The sequence below is a fragment of the Pongo pygmaeus genome, chromosome 3 (genome assembly GCF_028885625.2).
Source record: "Pongo pygmaeus isolate AG05252 chromosome 3, NHGRI_mPonPyg2-v2.0_pri, whole genome shotgun sequence".
NCBI classification, from domain to species: domain Eukaryota; kingdom Metazoa; phylum Chordata; class Mammalia; order Primates; family Hominidae; genus Pongo; species Pongo pygmaeus.
This window is the reverse complement of record NC_072376.2, coordinates 194,225,913-194,247,929: the sequence shown is the minus strand read 5'-3', so window position 1 is coordinate 194,247,929 and position 22,017 is coordinate 194,225,913. Positions and strand designations below refer to the sequence as shown.

The 22,017-nt window shown below is 35.0% G+C and overlaps 1 long non-coding RNA gene across 1 annotated transcript in view; it reads right to left on the bottom strand.

Annotated features, from left to right (window-relative positions):
* Window positions 1–4,408: 4,408 nt before the first annotated feature.
* The window catches only part of LOC129035594 (uncharacterized), a 325,754-nt gene continuing 308,145 nt past the window's right edge, over window positions 4,409–22,017 (bottom strand). Inside the window, exon 3 of the long non-coding RNA XR_008502239.1 lies at window positions 4,409–4,461. This is a non-coding gene — a long non-coding RNA (uncharacterized LOC129035594). The remainder of the gene's footprint in view (window positions 4,462–22,017) is intronic.

Genomic DNA, 22,017 nt, shown 5'->3' with positions numbered 1-22,017 from the left:
GGGGTGGTTTTTTGAAAAGATTAACAAAATAGACTGCTAGCCAGACTAATAAGAAAAGAGAGAAGAATCAAATGTACACAATAAAAAATGATAAAGGGGAGATCACCACTGTTCCCACAGAAATACAAACTAACATCAGAGAATACTATAAACCCCTCTACACAAATAAACTAGAAAATCTAGAAGAAATGGATACATTCCTGGACACACACACCCTCCTAAGACTAAACCAGGAAGAAGCTGAATCCTTCAATAGACCAGTAACAAATTCTGAAATTGAGGCAGTAATTAATAGCCTACCAGCCAAAAATGCCCAGGACCAGATGGATTCACAGCCGAATTCTACCAGAGGTACAAAGAGGAGCTGGTACCATTCCTTCTAAAACTATTCCAAACAATAGAAAAACAGTGACTCCTCCCTAACTAATTTTATGAGGCCAACATCATCCTGGTTCCAAAACCTGGCAGAGACACAACAAAAAAAGAAAATTTCAGGCCAATATCCCTGATGAACATGGATGCAAAAATCCTCAATAAAATCCTGGCAAATTGAATCCAGCAGCACATCAAAAAGTTTATCCACCACGATCAAGTTGGCCTCATCCCTGGGATGCAAGTCTGGTTAAACATACGCAAATCGATAAACGTAATCCAGCATATAAACAGAACCAATGACAAGAACAAGATGATTATCTCAATAGATGCAGAAAAGGCCTTCAATAAAATTCAACACCCTTCATGCTAAAAACACTCAATAAACTAGGTATTGATGGAACATATCTCAAAATAATAAGAGCTATTTATGACAAACCCACAGCCAATATCATACTGAATGGGCAAATGCTGGAAGCATTTCCTTTAAAATCTGGCACAAGACAAGGATGCCCACTCTCACCACTCCTATCCAACATTGTATTTGAAGTTCTGGCCAGGGAAATCAGGCAAGAGAAGGAAATAAAGGATATTCAAAGAGGAAAAGAGGAAGTCAAGTTATCTCTTCAGATGACATGATTATATATTTAGAAAACACCATTGTCTCAGGCCAATCAGTCCTTAAGCTGATAAGCAACTTCAGCAAAGTCTCCAGATACAAAATCAATATGCAAAAGTCGCAAGCATTCCTATACACCAATAATAGCCAAATCATGAGCAAACTCCCATTCACAATTGCTGCAAAGAGAATAAAATACCTAGGAATACAAGTTACAAGCAATGTGAAGTAACTCTTCAAAGAGAACTACAAACCACTGCTCAAGGAAATAAGACAGAACACAAATAGAAAAACATTCCATGCTCATGAATAGGAAGAATCAATATTGTGAAAATTACCATACTGCCCAAAGTAATTTATAGACTCAATGCTATTCCCATCAAGCTACCATTAACTTTCTTCACAGAATTAGAGAAAACTACTTTAAATTTCATGTGGAACCAAAAAAGAGCTCATATAGCCAAGACAATGCTAAGCAAAAAGAACAAAGCTAGAGGCTTCACACTACCTGACTTCAAACTATACTACAAGGCTACAGTAACCAAAACAGCATGGTACTGGTACCAAAACAGATAGACCAATGGAACAAAACAAAGGCCTCAGAAATACCACTACATATCTACAACCATCTGATCCTTGACAAACCTGACAAAAACAAGCAATGGGGAAAGGATTCCCTATTTAATAAATGATGTTGGGAAAACTGGCTAGACATATGCAGGAAACTGAAACTGGACCACCTCCTTACACCTTATGCAAAAATTAACTCAAGATGGATTAAAGATTTAAACCTAAGACCTAAAATCATAAAAACCCTAGAAGAAAACCTAGGCAATACCATTCAGGACATAAGCATGGGCAAAAATTCATGACTAGAAGACAAATGCAATTGCAACAAAAGCCAAAATTGACAAATGGGATCTAATTAAACTAAAGAGCTTCTGCACAGCAAAAGAAACTATCATCAGAGTGAACTGGCAACCTACAGAATGGGAGATAAGTTTTGCAATCTATCCATCTGAACAAAGGGCTAATATCCAGAATCTACAAGGAACTTAAACAATTCTACAAGAATAAAACAACCCCATCAAAAAGTGGGTGAAGGATATGAACAGACACTTTTCAAAAGAAGACATTTATGTGGCCAACAAACATATTAAAAAAAGCTCATCGTCACTGATCATTAGAGAAATGCAAATCAAAACCACAATGAGATATCATCTCACTCCACTTAGAATGGTGATCATTAAAAAGTCAGGAAACCACAGATGCTGGAGAGGATGTGGAGAAATAGGAACGCTTTTACACTGTTGGTAGGAGTGTAAATTAGTTCAACCATTGTGGAAGACAGTATGGTGATTCCTCAAGGATCTAGAACTAGAAATACCATTTGACCCAGCAATCCCATTACTGGGTATATACCCAAAGGACTATAAATCATTCTACTATGAAGACACATGCACACGTATATTTATTGCAGCACTGTTCACAATAGCAAACACTTGAAACCAACTCAACTGTCCATCAATGTTAGACTGAATAAAGTAAATGTGACACATATACACCACGGAATACTATGCAGCCATAAAAAACAATGAGTTCATGTCCTTTGTAGGGGCATGGATGAAGCTGGAAACCATCATTCTCAGCAAACTAACACAGGAACATAAAACCAAACACCACATGTTCTCACTCCTAAGTGGGAGTTGAACAATGAGAACATATGGGCACAGGGAGGGAAACATCACACACTGGGCCTGTTGGGGGTTGGGGGGCAATGGGAGGGATAGCATTAGGAGAAATACCTAATGTAGATGATGGGTTGATGAGTGCAGCAAACCACCATGGCACATGTATACCTGTGTAACAAACCTGCACATTCTGTACATGTATCCCAGGGCTTAAGGTATAACAATAATAATAAAGGAAATGGAATGAGGAGATAAGACAATTAAAAGGCAATTAAACCTTAAACAAAAGAGATGAATTTCCTCATACTTCTTGTTTATGAGGGTATTTTCTCTGCCCTTTCTTATCTTCCCTACCCACAGTAAGACAGAGAAGTAGTTTGAGTTATTTATTTTGCCAATAATTTTATATTCTGTTTAGGCTCTTATAAAGCTAATGCCAGCTAATACTCTCTAAAAATTAAAACACTTTATTACCAAAGCCCTTATTTCCAGCTATATTAATCAAATAGCAAAGTTATAATCCCCAAAATAGAAAGTCATTTCTTTTGTAATACAGCACATCTCTGAACGAGCCATGTAGGTATTTTGTAAGCATAATCATCATTATCTATTCTACAAAAAACAAAATTTAATTTATTGTAATCATGAAAGATATTGTAATGGCCCAGGATGCCATGTAAAGGTACAGATCACTGGGCAGGAATATTACAGAGTTTAATTGTTGAATCAAGAAGCCACTCAGGAAATGGTATTAGTAGGGAACAGAAGCCAGGGCAGAGCCCAGATTGAACACTCACCAGCAATCCAAGTACACAAGATAACAGAAATCTGAACTATTTTAAAGATCAAGAATTCAGTATGTTGAACACATTTTTTCTCTCTAAAAATTTCAGTGAAACAGATACCTGTGCAAACGAATCACATCTCCTTTCAAAGAGATTTTCCATTTTAAACCTCATATCTTAAATTGCTTTAATTCCTAAATGAGCAAAGAGCCTGCAGCATGATATTTCCCTATTCAATTTGGAGTAGAGATAATTCCCAAGTAATTACATTAATGAAAAGGAAATGACAAAGATAACCTCAGATGGCAGGTAAAACAAAAGTTACCCATGTTTTACATTTGAAATAAACATAAATTTAAACGATTATGAAAATTACATTTTAGAGAAACCGAGAAGCTGTTCCACCTCACTTTATCACATCAGTTTAATTGGGAGACAGATGCCCCTTTCTCACTTTTCATGAAATTAATATGAGTTATTGACTTGTATTTGCATGAAAACTATTTAACATGCAGAAATATTAAAGATTCGAGTGGCTCAAATTAAAGAAGCTGTTATGCAAAATAAGTGTTTCCAATCCAAAATTTGAAAATCAGTAATCAAATAGTTCTGCACAGAAAACTGGGAATCTGTGTAAGTCAGCTATTCAAAGAGAAAATCCATGTAAATGTACAAGTGAAATTTACATAGCAAAACTCACATAAAATGAACAAAATGGAAAATATTGGCCATGGGTTTCTATTTCTTCATTATTAAAATGACCTTCTTTTAATCTATTAGAATTCTATGAGAAATATCACTACAGTAAATAAATTTTATCAAAATTATAAAATTTAAGTAATCATATTAAGTTTTTTCATGCATTTAAGCAATAGTGAATTTCCAAATATTGAGAGGTGGTTGTTTTTAAAAAGTTATTGCATATATAGAAACACTTACTGTTATTTCCTTGCAGCAAAAATCTACATCCACCACAACACCTTGAAGTTACTGCCTGTTAAAAAGTCACAAAAACATGAATAGGTTAATTTAAAATACAATAAAGTCTAAATTACAATAGCTAATAAGATTCTTTTATGTTCATAAATAAGTATAACTGTATTATCGTGGTTTTAGTTTATTTTCATAAATTAAAAACTACAAAAGGCAGTGAAAATTATTTCTCAATGTACATCAGAAATTAAAAATACTAAATACTAATGAGAAAAAAAGGAAAATTTAAATTACAGAAAAACAAAAATATCTTATTTGGAAAAAAGAATGCATTCATTTTTTCCCCATAATGTTTATAAATAACCTGATCATTGGTTTATATTGAGGGGATAAAGAAGTTTTAGTTTCATTCTCATTAGAGATTCATGGTTTAATGTTTGTCCAAAATTGTCTTTGCTTCAACCAATCTTTCTTAATTCATCAAACTTGAAAATAAGAGAAAAAAATAACTAATCAAAATCTAATTAGATCTAATCAAATTAGAGACACTTTTTTACTATTTTCAAAGAATTAGAAAATATATGCTGCAATATACAGGTCAAGTACCTTATTTCACTCAATATTTGATCAATTTTCTAAAGAAAAAATAAATCACTTGTCATGTGTTTGATGTTGAGTAGTATCTGAATATTCAACCTGAAATAGAGAGCTTAAGTAATTATCTAAATCACTCAGGCCAAAAGACCAATTTACAAGAATTACCCAGCTCAATGGGGCAAATATTATTGGAGGAATCTTTTTCTTGAATTATTTCCTAAATGCTAATTTTACTTTTTATGGTTGTAATGTACCAAATGCAGAAAGCAACAACATGGCTTGCATTAGACATCTAAAATCACAAATAAAATCACCTGAAACTATGCTTTAATAAAACAAATGTTTACTCTTAAGAGACGTTTTTATTTCTATGAAAATATCTAAAATATGCTCGAATTATATTAAGACTTGATTTGGACAGAAATATTATTTCATCATAATGGTGCATTTTCATTTTATCTCTATTCTTTTTAATTTCTGTTCCTCTCCCAGCTAATGTTAAGAGCACAAGGCAGCTATTGAAATCTTTTTCCAGTAATCTGTTTCAAACAGTTTTAAAAGGTATGTCAGGCCAAAATGTATTCTACTTTATACAATAGAAAAGGAAGTATTTAATTCAGAATTGGAACCATGTTATTTTGTTAAACAATCTTCTTTTTTTTTTGGGGGGGGGGGTGCGGTGTCGGTAACCAAAATCTGACAGCATTGGCAGGGCCCAGTGGCTAACGCCTGTAACTCCAACACTCCAGGAGGCACAAAGATCACTTGAGGCCAGGGAGCGAAATGCTGTCTCTGCTAAAAACACAAGAATTAGTCGGACTTGGTCGTGTGCACTTGTAATCCCAGCTACTCTGGAGGCTGAGGAATGATAATGGTTTGAACCTGGGTGGCAGAGAGCCAAGACCATGCCACTGCACTCCAGCCTAAGCAACAAAGTGAGATTCTGTCTCAACAACAACAACAAAAATCTGCTGATATAGTGTAACCTAAAATATTTTATACATTTATCTACTATGCTAATTTTTAAATCACGCAACTTGGATTTGAAGAAATCAATATTTTTAAAAGAAAATAAAATGTTTTAAAATTTCTATAATAAATTTAAGAAGCAGTCTTTCATGTTACAGGCAAAATACCAGATTTTAGAGTTTAAGAGTTATTTGCTCAAGGAAGAGATCCCAAGGTAAATAATAATTTAGTTGGTTTATCATGAAGCCTCTTATTCAAAAAGCTATTAAATGGTTATTATTTTGAGATTAAACTTAGAGGACTTGAATAAAAATTATCATCGACTTCTGCTATTTACCAAAATGTTAGCATTTTGACAACATTCCCTATGAATCCCAAACTTCATTTTTATTAATGTAGGGCAACTCTTTAAAAATCTATTGTTATAATAATTTTAATTTTATAGTTAAATTTTTATCTAATACATAAAAAGTATAACTTTTAAGTGAAAATAAAGCTATATCAAGTTAAAATATCTTAAAAGACACCTTATTTCTCTCCATAAAAAAATGTTCTAGCTGTAGAAATTCCTGAGATATATAGTCTTTCTTTGGGACAATAGAGATATCATTTCAGATAAATTTTAGTTTCTTAGCTTCACTATATAATTACATCCTTAGTATTTTTGTAATTAATATCTTCCTACTCCATGGAAATACTCTAGTACCACCCATGCTTTGCTGCTGTTAAGGCAGTATAAGATGTTCCATCTTGCTAGAGGTATTCGGAGAGTAGAAGCTACTATTAAATGGGAGGAAATAGGTAGTTCCTGATTTTTAAATTTAGATTGTACTCAGGGTGGTTAAAGGAAGAGTAATCATGAACACCCCCTACAGTGAAGTTCTTCAACATTCTCTACACCTCTATTTTTCACTAAAGGACTGCTTTTCCTTTGGTCAAATACCCTACAGAGGCACACTGTACTTGATAACATTGTGTTGAGCTATTATTATTGAGCTATTTGAAGTTATAAAAATATTTCATTAAATGATGTATTATTCGAAAATGGCTGTCACGGAAGTTGGAATGGAGGCCCTAGGGCCTTGCCCTTTCCTCTCTTCATATTCCCTCCCAACCTGTGGTTTCAGAAGCCACCTTGATGAGACCTTGAGGTTTTCAGGGAGCAAAGTCTGAAATCCACTTCTGCATTTCCATACTCTTTCATTTCAAAACACGGGGAGAAGAAATATGAGAAGCTGTAAGTTTGCTGGGAAAAAAGGGGGAAATACAAGAGAAGAAACAATGTAGAGAACTTGAGGAAAAATAAAGGAAAGAGCTGGGTTTTAGGCAAAGTTTGCAAAGTATATTCCAAAACTTTAGGAAACTGGTTGGGAAACACAACTCTGAAACAGATGCTTAAGAGAAAAAATACTATAGATAAATGAAACTTTACAGACAACTTGTGTATCTTCATTTTTTCAGATGCTTTATGTGTGTGTGTGTGTGTGTGTGTGTGTGTGGATATTTAAACCTGATTTTCTGATATGTTAGGTGATTTACAACATGATTCAGTTTGAGAATGACTTTAATACAGTTATATTCCAATGGCAAAAATTTTAAAATACAGGCTCATTCCTAAAAAATCGAGGACATCTGGTCACCCTTCCTGTGTGTGAATTGCCTTAAAATTCTTCCACATCCTGGAATAATTTTCATAAGCTACAGAGGTTAATATAGCATGAGAATTGATGCTTAAAGTAGAACTCTGTTCCTTAAAATGTGACTCTGGTCCCAAGGACAGTCATTATCCTTTTGGCATGTCTTTTATTGTTAAATCCACTAACATCTAATTACATTTGGAAGAAAAAAAAGAAAGGAAAAAAGAAAAAAAAATCATTCCAGTAGCTACTCTAGGATTCACACCCAAATACCTGGAGAGTATGCACAAGATTTTGGCTTACTCTGATGTTAATTCTCTTCTTTAGAATGTTTGGAAGTTCAGCACCAGATCCTGATTTCTGGCTTGCCAAAAGGCATGCTGGTTTCTTGGTGTGGTTTTCTAGCTCTTTTGCTATTAGTGCATAATTTGACAGTATGCTGCCCACGGTAACAGAATTCATCAAGGGCTTTCAGTTTTGTTCTGCCAGTGAGGATTTTTGGCTGCATGTAGTGCTAGCCTCTGAAGATTGATCCATAATATTTGTCTTATAAAGCCTTGTCATCTCATAGCATGACTGATGCTACAAAATAATCCATAATGAGCCAGGTTCTCCCAGCATGAGCTACTCCCTGAGGGTATGTTAGGCACTACTGGAAACCACATTAACTTCTTTATCATCAAACTTGGGTGCTTAAAATAGACTACATGAAAGTGGGTACATTATGCAGTCCCATGTTGCACCATTGACTTGGGGAGTGGATTAGGAATGTAATCCGTAATGTTCATTTTCTACAATATCCCATTACAGGAAACAGAAAAAAAAATTCCAGATTTTGACAATGTTCTTTGTATAGTCATTTTCAAAGGCAAGGTTTGCTGGAAATAAATATGTGGTTGATAGAATAAAGCCAAAAAAAATTCTTCATGTTTTTAACCAATATTTTCCCGTATGATTTCAGTGAAAAACAACATATCTTCTATAATTTTCAGCTGTATTTTTACTACTACATCATTACATTTTGACCACATGTTCTGTGTTTAACTATTGGATTATTAATCCTTTTCTGTGGTTTGCAATGACAGTTAAAAATCCTATGAAATATTTTTATGCTGATGAGGCCAAAGTAATTTGGTCAACCCTCTTTGGGACTGGTTGTTTCCACAATGGAGAACTAAACTACCCTGGAATTCTTTCCTGTGGTTCAAGTGAGAGAATGAATCAGGGCAAGCCCAGCAAATACACTGGAAAAGAAATCAAAGCATAGTATTGGATGAAGAGGGAAAATAAGCATAATCTTTATCTAGGATAGTGGTTCTCAACCAGGGGTAATTTTTACCCCAGGGAAAGTTTGGCAGTGTCTGGTCACATTTTTCAGCATCAACACCGGAGGTGTACTACTCACATCCAGTGGACAGGGGCCAGAGAGGCTGCCAAAGATTCTATAATACACAAGACAGCCTTACCCTCCATGCCCAAAACATGATCCAGTCCAAAATGCCAATAGTGTTGTGGTTGGAATGCCCTGGTTTCGGTAACTCCCAAGGAGGAGGAGAGAACACAAGTCGTATTTTCCTACAGTTCAGTTAATCTGGCTCATAGGACAAAGAAGGCAAAATACATCTGTAAGAAGTGGTGGCCTTAGGCTATAGGAAGGGCATGATATGAGATGCTCAGAAGAGGTAATCCATTGACTCTCCCCAGTAGATGGAAAAATGGTAACCCCAATGCCACCACTCTGTTTTGCAGTGGGGTGTCTAGGTGGCACTTTGAAAGGGCAAGCCACAAAGAAAGCCCTCGCCAGATGAGAAACATAGCTGCTAGCTACCGCAGAGAATCCATAGCTTCAAGTGCTTCCTGCTCCTTTAGTTCAGAATCACTTCTCAACATTTTTTCCCCTTTAATGTATTACTTTGTTATCTTAGGCTGTCATTTATCACCCTTTTAACATTTTCCATAATCTACTAAGTTATTTTATCATCCCTTTCTGGGTTTCTTTATTTGAATTCTTACAAACCTTTCACACTAATAATCTTTCCTGCTTGTTTTGGAGACACGTAATCTATTTTTTCATTTAATCAGTTCCTTCTCCTAATCCCAAAGTACATCGTTTTGGCCTTAGCATCATTAATAAGAAATCTCAGAGAATAGGGTATCTCTCCCGCTAAAAAGAGTACATGTAAAATAATAGCATTTCGATAAGAACATGTAGTATTGGCCAGGTGCGGTGGCTTATGCCTGTTATCCCAGCATTTTGGGAAGCCAAGGTGGCAGATCACCTGAGGCCAGAAGTACGAGACCAGCCTGACCAACATGGAGAAACCCTGTCTCTGCTAAAAATACAAAAATTAGCTGGGCGTGGTGGCGCATGCCTGTAATCCCAGCTACTTGGGAGGCTGAAGCAGGAGAATTGCTTGAATCCGGGAGGTGGAGGTTGTGGTGAGCTGAGATCTCGCCATTGCACTCCAGCCTAGGTGACAGAGTGAGACTCCATCTCAAAAAAAAAAAAAAAAAAAAAAAAGGTTGTATTTTATTGTTTAGCTAACATCATGTTCTCTTTACTCCTTTTCTTGGCTCTTCCACTCTTTCTTCTTACCTTCTTTCCTAATTCCTACATTCACCAAATGCCTCCCCTGTGCTCAGCTGCTAAAACACAAAAAATAAACAGGGTGTGCTCCTTATCCAACACACATGGAAAGCAGGCATGAACAGAATGCAGTTACCTCAACTGAGAGAGTCTAGGGATCAAATCTATCCAATATATTTAACAATAGAATAGGGCTTTTTTCTTCTATAAGAATTTGTAGGCCAGGTGCAGTGGCTCATGCCTGTAATCCCAGCACTTTGGGAGGCCAAGGCTGGTGGATCACGAGGTCAGGAGATCGAGACCATCCTGGCTAACATGGTGAAACCCCGTCTCTACTAAAAATACAAAAAATTAGCCGGGCGTGGTGGCGGGCGCCTGTAGTCCCAGCTACTGGGGAGGCTGAGGCAGGAGAATGGTGTGAACACAGGAGGCCGAGTTTGCAGTGAGCCGAGATCATGTCACTGCACTCCAGCCTGGGCGACAGAGCCAGACTCTGTCTCAAAAAAAAAAAGAATTTGTTCAGGTCTAATAAATGTCTTTATGTTTTATCTTGTTACTTTTCTGATTGCTGTTTTTTGTACAATATCAATTCTTAGGTAATACATTTCAACTCTAAATAAGCATTGGAAAATGGTAATTAGTATTTAAGGAGAATCCTGAATTTACAAACTCAGAGTTTCATATTACATATATTTTATAAATGATATCCAAAGCATGATCAAAAAATATTTGTCACAATAGTCTTATAATTTAAGTAAAAAAGGGGTCATCTGAAAGTAACCATATTCAACCTTGAGGAACTTGGATGCAAATCTGGGTGAGATGCCCAGTTCTCTTTAAATTTTTATTGTAAGTCATACGGGCAAGTGTCAAGCCACAAAGAAGTGCAAAGACACCAATAAAACACTAGCAAGTTCATTTATTTTAAATAAAGGATACTTTTACCTTTAGATTGTTTTATAATTGGAGACACATTAATTAGTTTTGAAGTTTGAAAAATACATTAAGTGAAAGGCAGAGCTACTTGTAGTGCATCTGAAGATAATCAACCATGTTTTTTATTATTTCAAATTTGGTATTATAACAACATTTGAAATACATAAAACAAGAAATCTATAATATTTCCTACACATAAGACAGAAATCAGTATCTCCATTTAAGGTATAAATAAGTATATTTTTCCTCTACTTCTCCATAAAGTTACAATTAAAATAATCATTTTTAAAATGTTTTAAAAATTAAGTCCTGAAAATGACAAAGTTTTTACTGATTCATTGGAATCAATAAGGAATAATTACATTTGGTCACTAAAGTTATTTTTAATGGCCAGGGACGGTAATCCCAGCACTTGGGAGGCTGAGCAAGGTGAACGTGAAGATCAGGAGTTTGAGGCCAGCCTGGTCAACATAGTGAAACCCTGTCTCTACTAAAAATACAAAAAATTATCCAGGCATGGTTGTGGGCACCTGTAATCCCAGCTACTCAGAAGACTGAGGCAGGAGAATCACTTGAACCCAGGAGGCAGAGGTTGCAGTGACCCGAGATGGTGCCATTGCACTCCAGCCTGGGCAACAAGAGCGAAACTTCTTCTCGGAAAAAAAAAAAAAAAAAAAATTAATCTCTATAAAAGAAGGGTTACTTTTACATTAATATAATTTTATAAGTGTATTTTTTAATTGACAAAATAGTTGCACATACTTATGGGGTACAATGTGATGTTTCCATACATGTATACATTGTACAGTGACCAAATTAGGGTCAATACCTGTATACATGTATACTTTGTGTAATGGTCAAATCAAGATAAACATCATCTAAAACATGTATCATTTATTTGTAGTAAGAACATTAAATATCCTCTCTCCTAGGTATTTTAAAATATTCAGTGCATTGTTGTTAACTAGCCACCCTAGTGTTCAATAGGACATTAGAAATTGTTCCTCCCATCTAATTGTAACTCTTTACCTGTTGACCAATCTCTCCTCATTACCCCCTCTTTTACCCTCCCCAGGCTCTGGTAACCACTCTTCTATTCTCTACTTCCAGGAGATTAACTTTTTAGATTCCACATATGAGTGAGATTGTGTGATATTTGAGTTTCTGCATCTGGTGTATTTCACTTAATATAATGTCTTCCAGGTTCATCCATATTGTTGAAAATGACAGGATGCCATGCTTTTTATGGCTGAATAGTATTCCACTATGTATATACACCACATTTTCTTTATCCACTCATCTGTTGATAGACACAAGTTGATTCCATTCCTTGGCTATTGTGAATGTTGCAATAAACATGAGACTGCAGATATGTCTTTAAGTACTGTTACATTTCTTTTGGATATATACTCAGTAGTGAGATCTCTAGATCATAGGGCAGTTCAATTTTTTTTAGATAGATGTTTGCTTTTTAATGTTTTTTATTTTATCTTAATAGATGTCAAAGTAGGAAATTATATGGATTTTTACAATATGAAAAAATGAGAATGTGTATCTAATGTTGACTATTCAAATTCAAGAAAATTATACTTCAATGGAAAGCAACGAACTTTGGAATACATGTTTCATAGTACTATAAAAGCTGCTTTTCTCTAATGAAATAAATATAGAGATTGGTCATTAAAAAAATAAAAGTTTAACGTAATATTAAAAGAGAGGAACAAAGTTGGAGCACTAACACTACCTTCCTTTAAGACTTACTATAAAGCTACAGTAATCAAGACAGTGTGGTATTGGTGAGGTAATAGACAAATAGATAAATGGAACAGAACAGAGATCCTAGAAATAGATCCACAGAAATATATTCAACTGATCTTTGACAGAGAAGCAAAGGCAATACAATGGAGCAAAAATAGTCTTTTAAATGGTGCTGTAACAACTGAACATCCACATGCAAAAAAAAAGTATCTAGAAATAGACCTCACATTCTTCACAAAAACTGACTAAAAATGGAATTCAGACCTCAGTGTAAAATGAAAAACTATAGAAAATAACATAGGAGAAAATGTAGATGACCTTAGGTTTGGTGATGACTTTTTAGATAAATCACAAAGGCAAAAATCTAGAATTGAAAGAATTGGTAAACTGCATTTCACTAAAGGTAAAAATGTGTGCTCTCCATAAGACAATGTCAAGAGAACAAAAAGACAAGCCACAGACTGGGAGACGATACTTGCCAAAGATATATCTAATACAGGAGTTATCCAAAATATGCAAAGAATTAGTAATACACAACAGTAAGACAAAAGAAACTTGATTAAAAAATGGGCCAAAGACCTTAAAAGACACCTCACCAAAGAAGATACAGAGATGGCAAATAAGCATATGAAAAGATGCTCAACATTGTATGTTATCAGGGAAATGCAAACTGAAACAACAATAACAATAAAACGAGATACCACTACACACCTACTGGAATGGCCAAAATCTGGAACACTGACAACACCAAATGCTGGGAAGTATGTGCAGCAACAGGAACTCTCAGCGCTGGTGGAATGCAAAATGGATCAGCCACTTTGAAAGACAGGCGACTAGTTTCTAACAAAACCAAACACATTTTTACCATACAATTCAGCAGTGATATTCCCCTTCCCAAAGGAGCTGAAAACTTATGTTCATACATGTATACTGATGTTTATAGCAGCCTTATTCATAATTGCCAAAACTGGGAAGCAATGAAGATACCCTTCAGTAGGTAAATGCATAAATGGAGATGGTACTTTCACAGCCACTGGAATACTATTAAGAACTTTTTTTTAAAAAATGCTCTATGAAACCATGAAAAGACATGAAGGAACTTTAAGTATTTATTAATAAGTGAAAGAAACTCATCTGGAAAGCCTACACAGTGTGTGATTCCAACCATATGACATTCTGACAAGACAGTGAAATAATCGGTGATTGCCAAAAAGTTGCAGGGAGAGAGGGATGAGTAGGTGGAAGACGGGATTTTTAGGGCTGTGAATCTACTCAGTATGACACTATAATGGTGGAAACATGGCATTATATCTTTGTTCAGACCCATAGAATATATAACACCAAGAGGGAAGGCTAATGAAAAGACTTCGGGTGACAATGATGTACTATTGTAGGTGCATTGAAACAAATCTATTACTCTGGTGGGCAATGTTGATAATGGGAGAGGCTCTGCATGTGTGGAAGCAGGGGTATATGGAAAATCTCCATTTCTTCCCTTCAATTTTTCTGTGAACCTAAAACTATTAAAAATATAGGACACAGTGGGCACAGTGGCTCATGCCTGAAATCCCAGCACTTTGGGAGGCTGAGGCAGGAGAATCACTTGAATCCAGAAGTTTGAGACCAGCTGGGAAACACAGACCCCATCTCTACAAAAAAATTTTAAAATTAGCTGGGTCTGGTGGCACATGCCTGTAGTCCTAACTACTTAAGAGGCTGAGGCAGGAGGATGGCTTGAGCCCAGAAGTACAAAGTTACAGTGAGCTGTGATTGCACCACTGCACTCCAGCCTGGGTGACAGAGCAAGACCCTGTCTCTAAATATAGACAGACTATATATACAGTCTATTAAAAAAAGGAAACTTGAAGAAATGTGGTAATTTATATTAATCAGTAGTACATTGTTACATAATGAGATTATTTTCCATTTAAAAAAGAAATGTAATTTTTAAAGTATTGAAGATTTAAAGTAATAATTTCTATTCTGATGATATCAAAATATTCACAATGATATCTATATAAGGGTATATAACTTGATGTAATAAGTAAAATATACAAATATAAATTAATGTCAAGAAATAAAACAATTTTCTTCTAAGTTATGAAAAAAAGTGATCTGTCAGTCTTTTAATCAAAAACATCCAAAATATTCAATACTTGTCAATGACACTATATTAATGAGGTAATTTTAGAATGTCTAGAACTAAAAGAAATGAAATGTCAATGACTAATGCTATCTGATGACAATCATCATTATTAATGAGGGAGGTAGGATGGTCAGACACTAATCCCATGGATTCTACAATAAGATTCAGGTTTGGATTTACAAAGGTAGGAAACATGTTCTCTATAACTCTGTTTCCTCATCATTATAAACAGGAATTACACTTTTCATACTCATATGATTGCCCTGAGGATTATATGAGGAAATAGAAATAAATCACTTAGAACAGATACTGTCACAGAGTCTGCATTTTGACAAATACCATTAGTACTTTTACTAATACATTTTTAAAATCATGAAAATGTTCCATTAAAAACTTAACCTAAGAGCCGGCGCCAATACACAAAGTGGTACAGCCTGGATTACATGCAGTGCTCTTTAGCTGAATGGCATAGAACAAGAGTCATTTCTCCGACCATAATCATATCTAATCGCACTTCCCGGAACTAAACACATCACTCCTAAATTGAGGAGGTTGGACTAAATGATTCTGTACTTTGAAAATATCAATGAGAGTCAAATTATAATTTGGCTATCAAGGCTTATCTCCTTTATAGGACAGTAAGCTCCCGCAGGGTCACAGTTTTGTACTTTTTTTTTTTATTTGAGATGGAGCCTCGCTCTGTCACCCAGGCTGGAGTGCAGTGGCACAATCTTGGCTCACTGCAACCTCCAACTCCTGGGTTCAAGCGATTCTCCTGCCTCAGTCCTCCAAGTAGCTGGAATTACAGGGGCACACCACCACGCCCGGCTGATTTTTGTATTGTTAGTAGAGATGGTGTTTCACCACATTGGCCAGGATGGTCTTGAACTCCTGGCCTCAGGTGATCCACCTGCCTCGCCCTCCCAAAGTGCTGGGATACAGATGTGAGCCACTGCACGTGGCCTGTACTTCTGACTCTATAACTCTCAGAGATAGAGTTGCCTACAGGAAATAATACAATTTTAGAAATAATAGAAATAACTATTGGGCATTCACTATATGCTAGGTGTTGGGTGTCAAATATGTGCTAGACAGAGTGCTGGGTACAAAAGTGAGTCTTAAAATGTTAAGTAGCTTGCCAACTTAAAATTGTAGTGAACCCACCAGCAACTATTAGGAACTGGAGTCAGGTCCCCCAAAATATTTTCCAGGCCTGAAATTGTGTTTTTATCAAATTTCCCCAATGATATGAAAAGTACATTCTGAGGAAATTCCTAGATTGTATAATTTTTATAAATGTTTTAAAAAAATTAATGAAGGTTAATTTTGTAATTTTGTGGCATTTAGGCCTATTTAAGAAAACAAAACAATAACAAAAGTGATAGCCAAGCAAAGTTTACAAGAGTATTTTCAAGAAAGCTACACTCACTCTGATTGTGATGTAACAAAATGAGTTACCATGATCGTACCAAAATGAAGTGAATAATTCTCCCAATTCTAAGAAGTTTAAAATTATAAAGTCAGTGCTGTATAAAATTCAGGAAAATGTGAATTTCCCTGTTGAAGACATAGAAGTATTTGTAACCTCTCAAAAATCCTGTGGGAAAAAAAAAATAGAAAGAATGAATAAGACCTAGTATTTGCTAGCACAGCAGGGTGACTATAGTCAAAAATAATTTAATTTTCCATTTAAAAATAATTAAAAAGGTATAATTGGAATGCTTATAACATAAAGAAATGATAAATGTTTAGGTGGTGCATACTCCATTTACCCTGATGTGATTATTACACATTGTATGCCTGTATCAAAATATCTCATGTAACCCATAAAGATTCACCTATGTACCCACAAAAAGCAAAAATTAAAAAAAATTTAAAAGAGCCTGTGAAGTTGGAAAAGAACCAATTTTAAAAAGAAAGACAATATTCTATCAGAATGGTAAACTCTATGTGTGTCAGCATCTAATGCCTCTGTATTCTACACTTCAAGTAGCTCAGCCTACAGGGCTCCAAAATTCATGGGTGGAACCACTTATGCCTCCAAGGGGATTGTTCTGACTGCAGGGAAGAAGTTCTGTGAGTTCTGTTCCCTGAGTATCACTGTCAATAGAGACTGCCATATTGTTAAGGATGCTCTAAATTGTGATCTCAAAAAGATAATATCAGTTCTCAAAATTAGTAGAACTATTAGAGAAGGATAACATTTCTGGGTCTAATGGAATATTTGCTATAATAAAGAAACACTACTTGGATACAACATGGTGACATTAAACATCATTGGGACATCTGAGTGGATCATAATGCAGGAGGTACTAAAAGATTGTCTCAGAAGTAGGAGGTAGTGCCCTTAGGGCATAATAGAGGATGTCTGGTCCATTTGGCTCTAAAATGATCATTCCCTTGAATCTATAGCATATCTATTCCTAATGAAACCAAATCCAAATTCCTCAGTGAGGATCTTGATCTTCTTTATCAAGCAATTCAAATCTGAGTCTCTCCAACATCACCCCTAATCAATTTATGAAAGGCAAGACGGAAGTGACAGAGAGGGGAAATAACATTATTGATGTATTCAATTTCCCTCTCTCTAGCCAGACTCAGTCTGAGAATTATCCCAAATAAAGGGCTTTCCGTTTTAAAAATCTCAAAGAAATATTACATAAACTATCATAATAATCTTTGATGAAGGGGCTTTTTGTGGCAAAACTTGTTCACATATCTTACTTAATGGCTTTGGCTTTGATTTAAATCCCCTCTTGTCACTGTGAAGTCATAACAGCTAACTGTAGCTGACTGCTCTACAGTGTGCAACCTAATGATGCCTTTAATTAAAGCTGTGGCATCAAGAAGATACAGATTCATGGGATCTGATCTGGTTTGGCCACTCCATAAATGTCGGGCCTTGGACAAGCCCCTTAATCCTAATGACTCTCAGGTCCCTCATCTACAACATATTTATAACTACCTTCCTGTTTTGTTTTGAGTTTTAGAGATAAAAAATTTGAGTATAACTCATGTTTCACCGCCAACCATATAGAAGGTGTTTAGGAATTTCTTCCTATGAGTAGGAGTAGCAATGGTAATTGTACAGTGTTTTTCCTGGTAGGATACATTCCAGGACCCCCAGTGGATGCTTGAAACCATGGATAGTACCCACCCCATATATTCTATATCTTTTCCTGTACGTATGAGAAAGTTTAATTTAGAAATTAATCCCAGTAATAGAGTAACAATACAATGGAACAATTATCACATACTTCAATAATGTGGTATCTTATTTCTCCTCTCTCTGTCAAAATACCTTATTATTGTACCATACTGTGGCTAACTGAAACTGAGGTTTCAGTGGATAAAGGGAAACAATTATAATAATTATCCATAATGGTAGTGATTATTAGTAGTAATAGCTTTAGTACTTCAAGGCGGGGAAGAAAACCCTGCAGACCTCTGAGAAAGCAGAAGAGGGCAGCAGTTCTGTAAGTAGAATGTGTAAGTGCTGCTGAAGAGACGCAGGCACAGGACAGGGCACCACGATGTCAGCAACACAATTTTATGTGTCGATGTACCTGGGTCATGGGGCCCAGATATTTGGTCAAACACGATTTTGGGTGTTTCTGTTAAGGTGTTTCTTGATGAGATTAACCTTTAGATTGGTGGATTTTGAGTAAAGAAGATTGCTCTCCATAATGTGAGTGACCCTCACCCAATCACTTACAGGCATTAATAAAATAAAGACTGAACTTCCCTAAGCAAGAAGGAATGTTTCCAGCACACTGTCTTTGGATTTAAACTGCAACTCTTCCCTGGGTCTCCAGCCTGTCAGCCTACCACATCAGATACTGAACTTGCCAAACCTCCACAATCCTGTGAGCCAATAACTTAAATCTCTCTCAATCTCTTTACTCTGTGTATGTGTGTGTACATACACACACATGCATACATATTCTAACATTTTGTTGATTCCGTTTCTCTAGAGAACTCTGACTAGTACCATCACTAAGGCCAAGCAACAAACTTGAACCAAGAACAGAAATAATCAGGCTCTCCAATGTTAAAACCCACGAAACTTGCTGTAAAGATGACAGTATGTATTATCTGGTATGTAAGTTTCAGGATCAGCTGTGTCATTTGTCCTTCAAAGTTATGTAAACGATGTATCATTACTGAAACCACTAACAAAAACAAGAGAAAGAGGAATTAACTGTTAAACATCTATTCTGTAGGACGAAAAAAGATAAACTCTTTACAATATGAATATTGTGGTTCTAAAGTTCTCAATAGAGAAATAAATCTAAATAATTTGTCCCTGATAAAGAATGTGAAAAGCACATAGTGCATAGCCATTAGCATTAAGCAGTGGAAATAAATATAAGGCAAATGTTATACTAAATCTTCCATTCTATGTTGTTCACACAAAGACATATTTTTAATAAAAAAAAGAATCATACCAAATACAACAATATTGCACAAAATGAATTTCCCTGCTCTTTTCTATTTGGATATTTACATAAATTTTATTTGTTACTTATTTTGATATTAAAGACTTACAAATAAATACTGTAAAGCAAAATAATGATAATTCCAATTAAGTGCTTCCAAATTCATTCTTAGATATTCTAATGCATCTAACACCACATAATGTGAAAAAATGAGAAATTTAACCACACATCCTTAATTTAATATTTTATTCCCACAAAAATTCAAATAAAGCCACGTTGGAAGGGAAATGGCAACACTTGAATAAGCTATAAAGGGGGTATACATCTATTAAAAAACTTTTAAAATGTATATAGAACTAAAAAAGAGACTTATTTAATACCACATCGACTACATTGCAGTTGAGGCTAGGTGTGTTTAGAAACTATGGCAATGGGTATGTTGATATACGTTAATTATTATAATTATATTACCCAATAAGTTCCTTAATTTTAGGCAATATTTATAGGATGGAAGAATGATTTATGCTTAGGTACATCAAATGTTGAATCTAGTTTTAGCAATTGGAAGATATTATCATTTAAATCAAAGCTTGTTTGGAGTTGAAAGTCATTTTGCAATCAATACTTTTACTCTGAACATTGAGGACTTTTACATCTTCCATAGAAATCTATCTGAGGTCTGTGCCACAATAGAAACTTCTCTAAAATAATTGATCAATTCTTCAGCAACTGAATGCCATTGAATAGAACTGAGGGTACATCTACTTAATTTAAAATAATGATAGAGCAACATTTTAAGATGTTCTTAAAGAATTAACACATATCAGATTCAAAAACCACTCTAAATCATAAGAAATGAGACAATAAAAAATAAAATCTATTGTATAAATGTATAAACATTCTACATATGGACTTAAAAATAACTGCAATTCTCTTGAAAAGATTCATTGTTTAGATTTGCATTGTTCAGATTTACCAGTCAAAAGAAAATAAAGAAGTTCATCTTCTTTGGGTAACATCAGTTTTAAAAATCAGTTATTGGTCCCTTAGGTAATGAAATTGTCTTAAAGTCTAAAATAAATTTCTAATTTAAAAAAAAGTACATGGACAGTTTTGTACTCTGAAGTGCTTATAATGATGCTTTTGTAAACAAAGTACTATAACAAATGGAGACTGTTTTATTGCCTTAGGATTATTCTTTATCTACTACTGCACAAATATGCTGCCAAGTAGCAATTTCACAAGGGTAGAGGCAAAATTAAATGCCTACAATTGCCATTAGTAATTGTGAACAATTATTAATCTGTCTAGAGGAAACTAATGGACACGATTAGAGAAACCAAAAGTCTTCATCTTATGGAAATCAATACCGTAGATGTATTTCCATCAGATAATGAATTACAGATTCGTGAGCTGAAGAAGGATGCCTTAGTATATATTCTGCTCATACCTATCAATTGTATGTCTCTCTCTCTCAATCTGGTTTATACCAATACTATATCATAGCTAACTATCTCTTTATTTTCCAAAATTAGAGTTATTGAGACACTACATAAAAGAGATGGGAAGTAAATCTGTTTAGTTTCCTTTGGAACTGTAAAACAAATCAGCAACAAAGGAATTATTGCTAATTTATACCAAATAAGGTGATTGACAAATGAAAACGTTTGTTTTTAAAATATCCAGCACATGGTTGCAGCAATATTAGCTCAAAGAAAAAGATTTATCATTATTATGCACTGTAGATTATCTCCATGTACATATAAATAAACAGAACCAGAGTGTATTTGGAGAAACTCATAATAAACAATGTTTCATGAAATCACAAAATAGATTGGTCGTGTCTGATCCCATTTACAAATATAGATCTAACCTAAATCCCAATAAAAACATGAATACATTAAACTTTTATGCAATTGCCTTTTATTAAATGTCTACCAGAGTCTGGTTAATTCAGATTAGAATTTAATTGAAAATCTTTTATAGTATGCATATTTTATGTCAGATTAGATATATACAGAAACTCATGAGAAAACAGTTCACAGTAAGAGGAGAATTCCCGGAGAAAATGTGGGAAGGGGAGAGGGCACCTTGGTCTCCACTCAAAGAAATTCCATTACAGAAGAATGAAAGGACTTCTGCTGTAGGCAATTTACTTCTATGGTTGTATCTATAAGGAGGTTTTAAAGTGTGATTCCAGCGTACTCCCCTCTAAGAACAGTAAACTTCTCCTACTAGCTCTCACGTTCCCAGAGGAAGATGGAAACCCGAAAGACTGATTTGAACTAAAGTTGTTCATATAGATTTGGTTAAAGAAGGCTTTTCTTCATATATTGCAAAGTATTGGGTTTAATAATGTAAAAATCTCTGTATCTACAGCTCTTGGGTAATAATTTTTTGTGCTGAAATCCAAGAGCTGAGTGCAGTGACAGCAAAGTAGGAGCGAGATGTGGAAGTAAGTTTATCACATCAGAATCCATTACACGGGCAGCTTGATGGTTAACAGAGTAAATTCATGTGGTCATGACACTGATCTTCAAACCCAGTG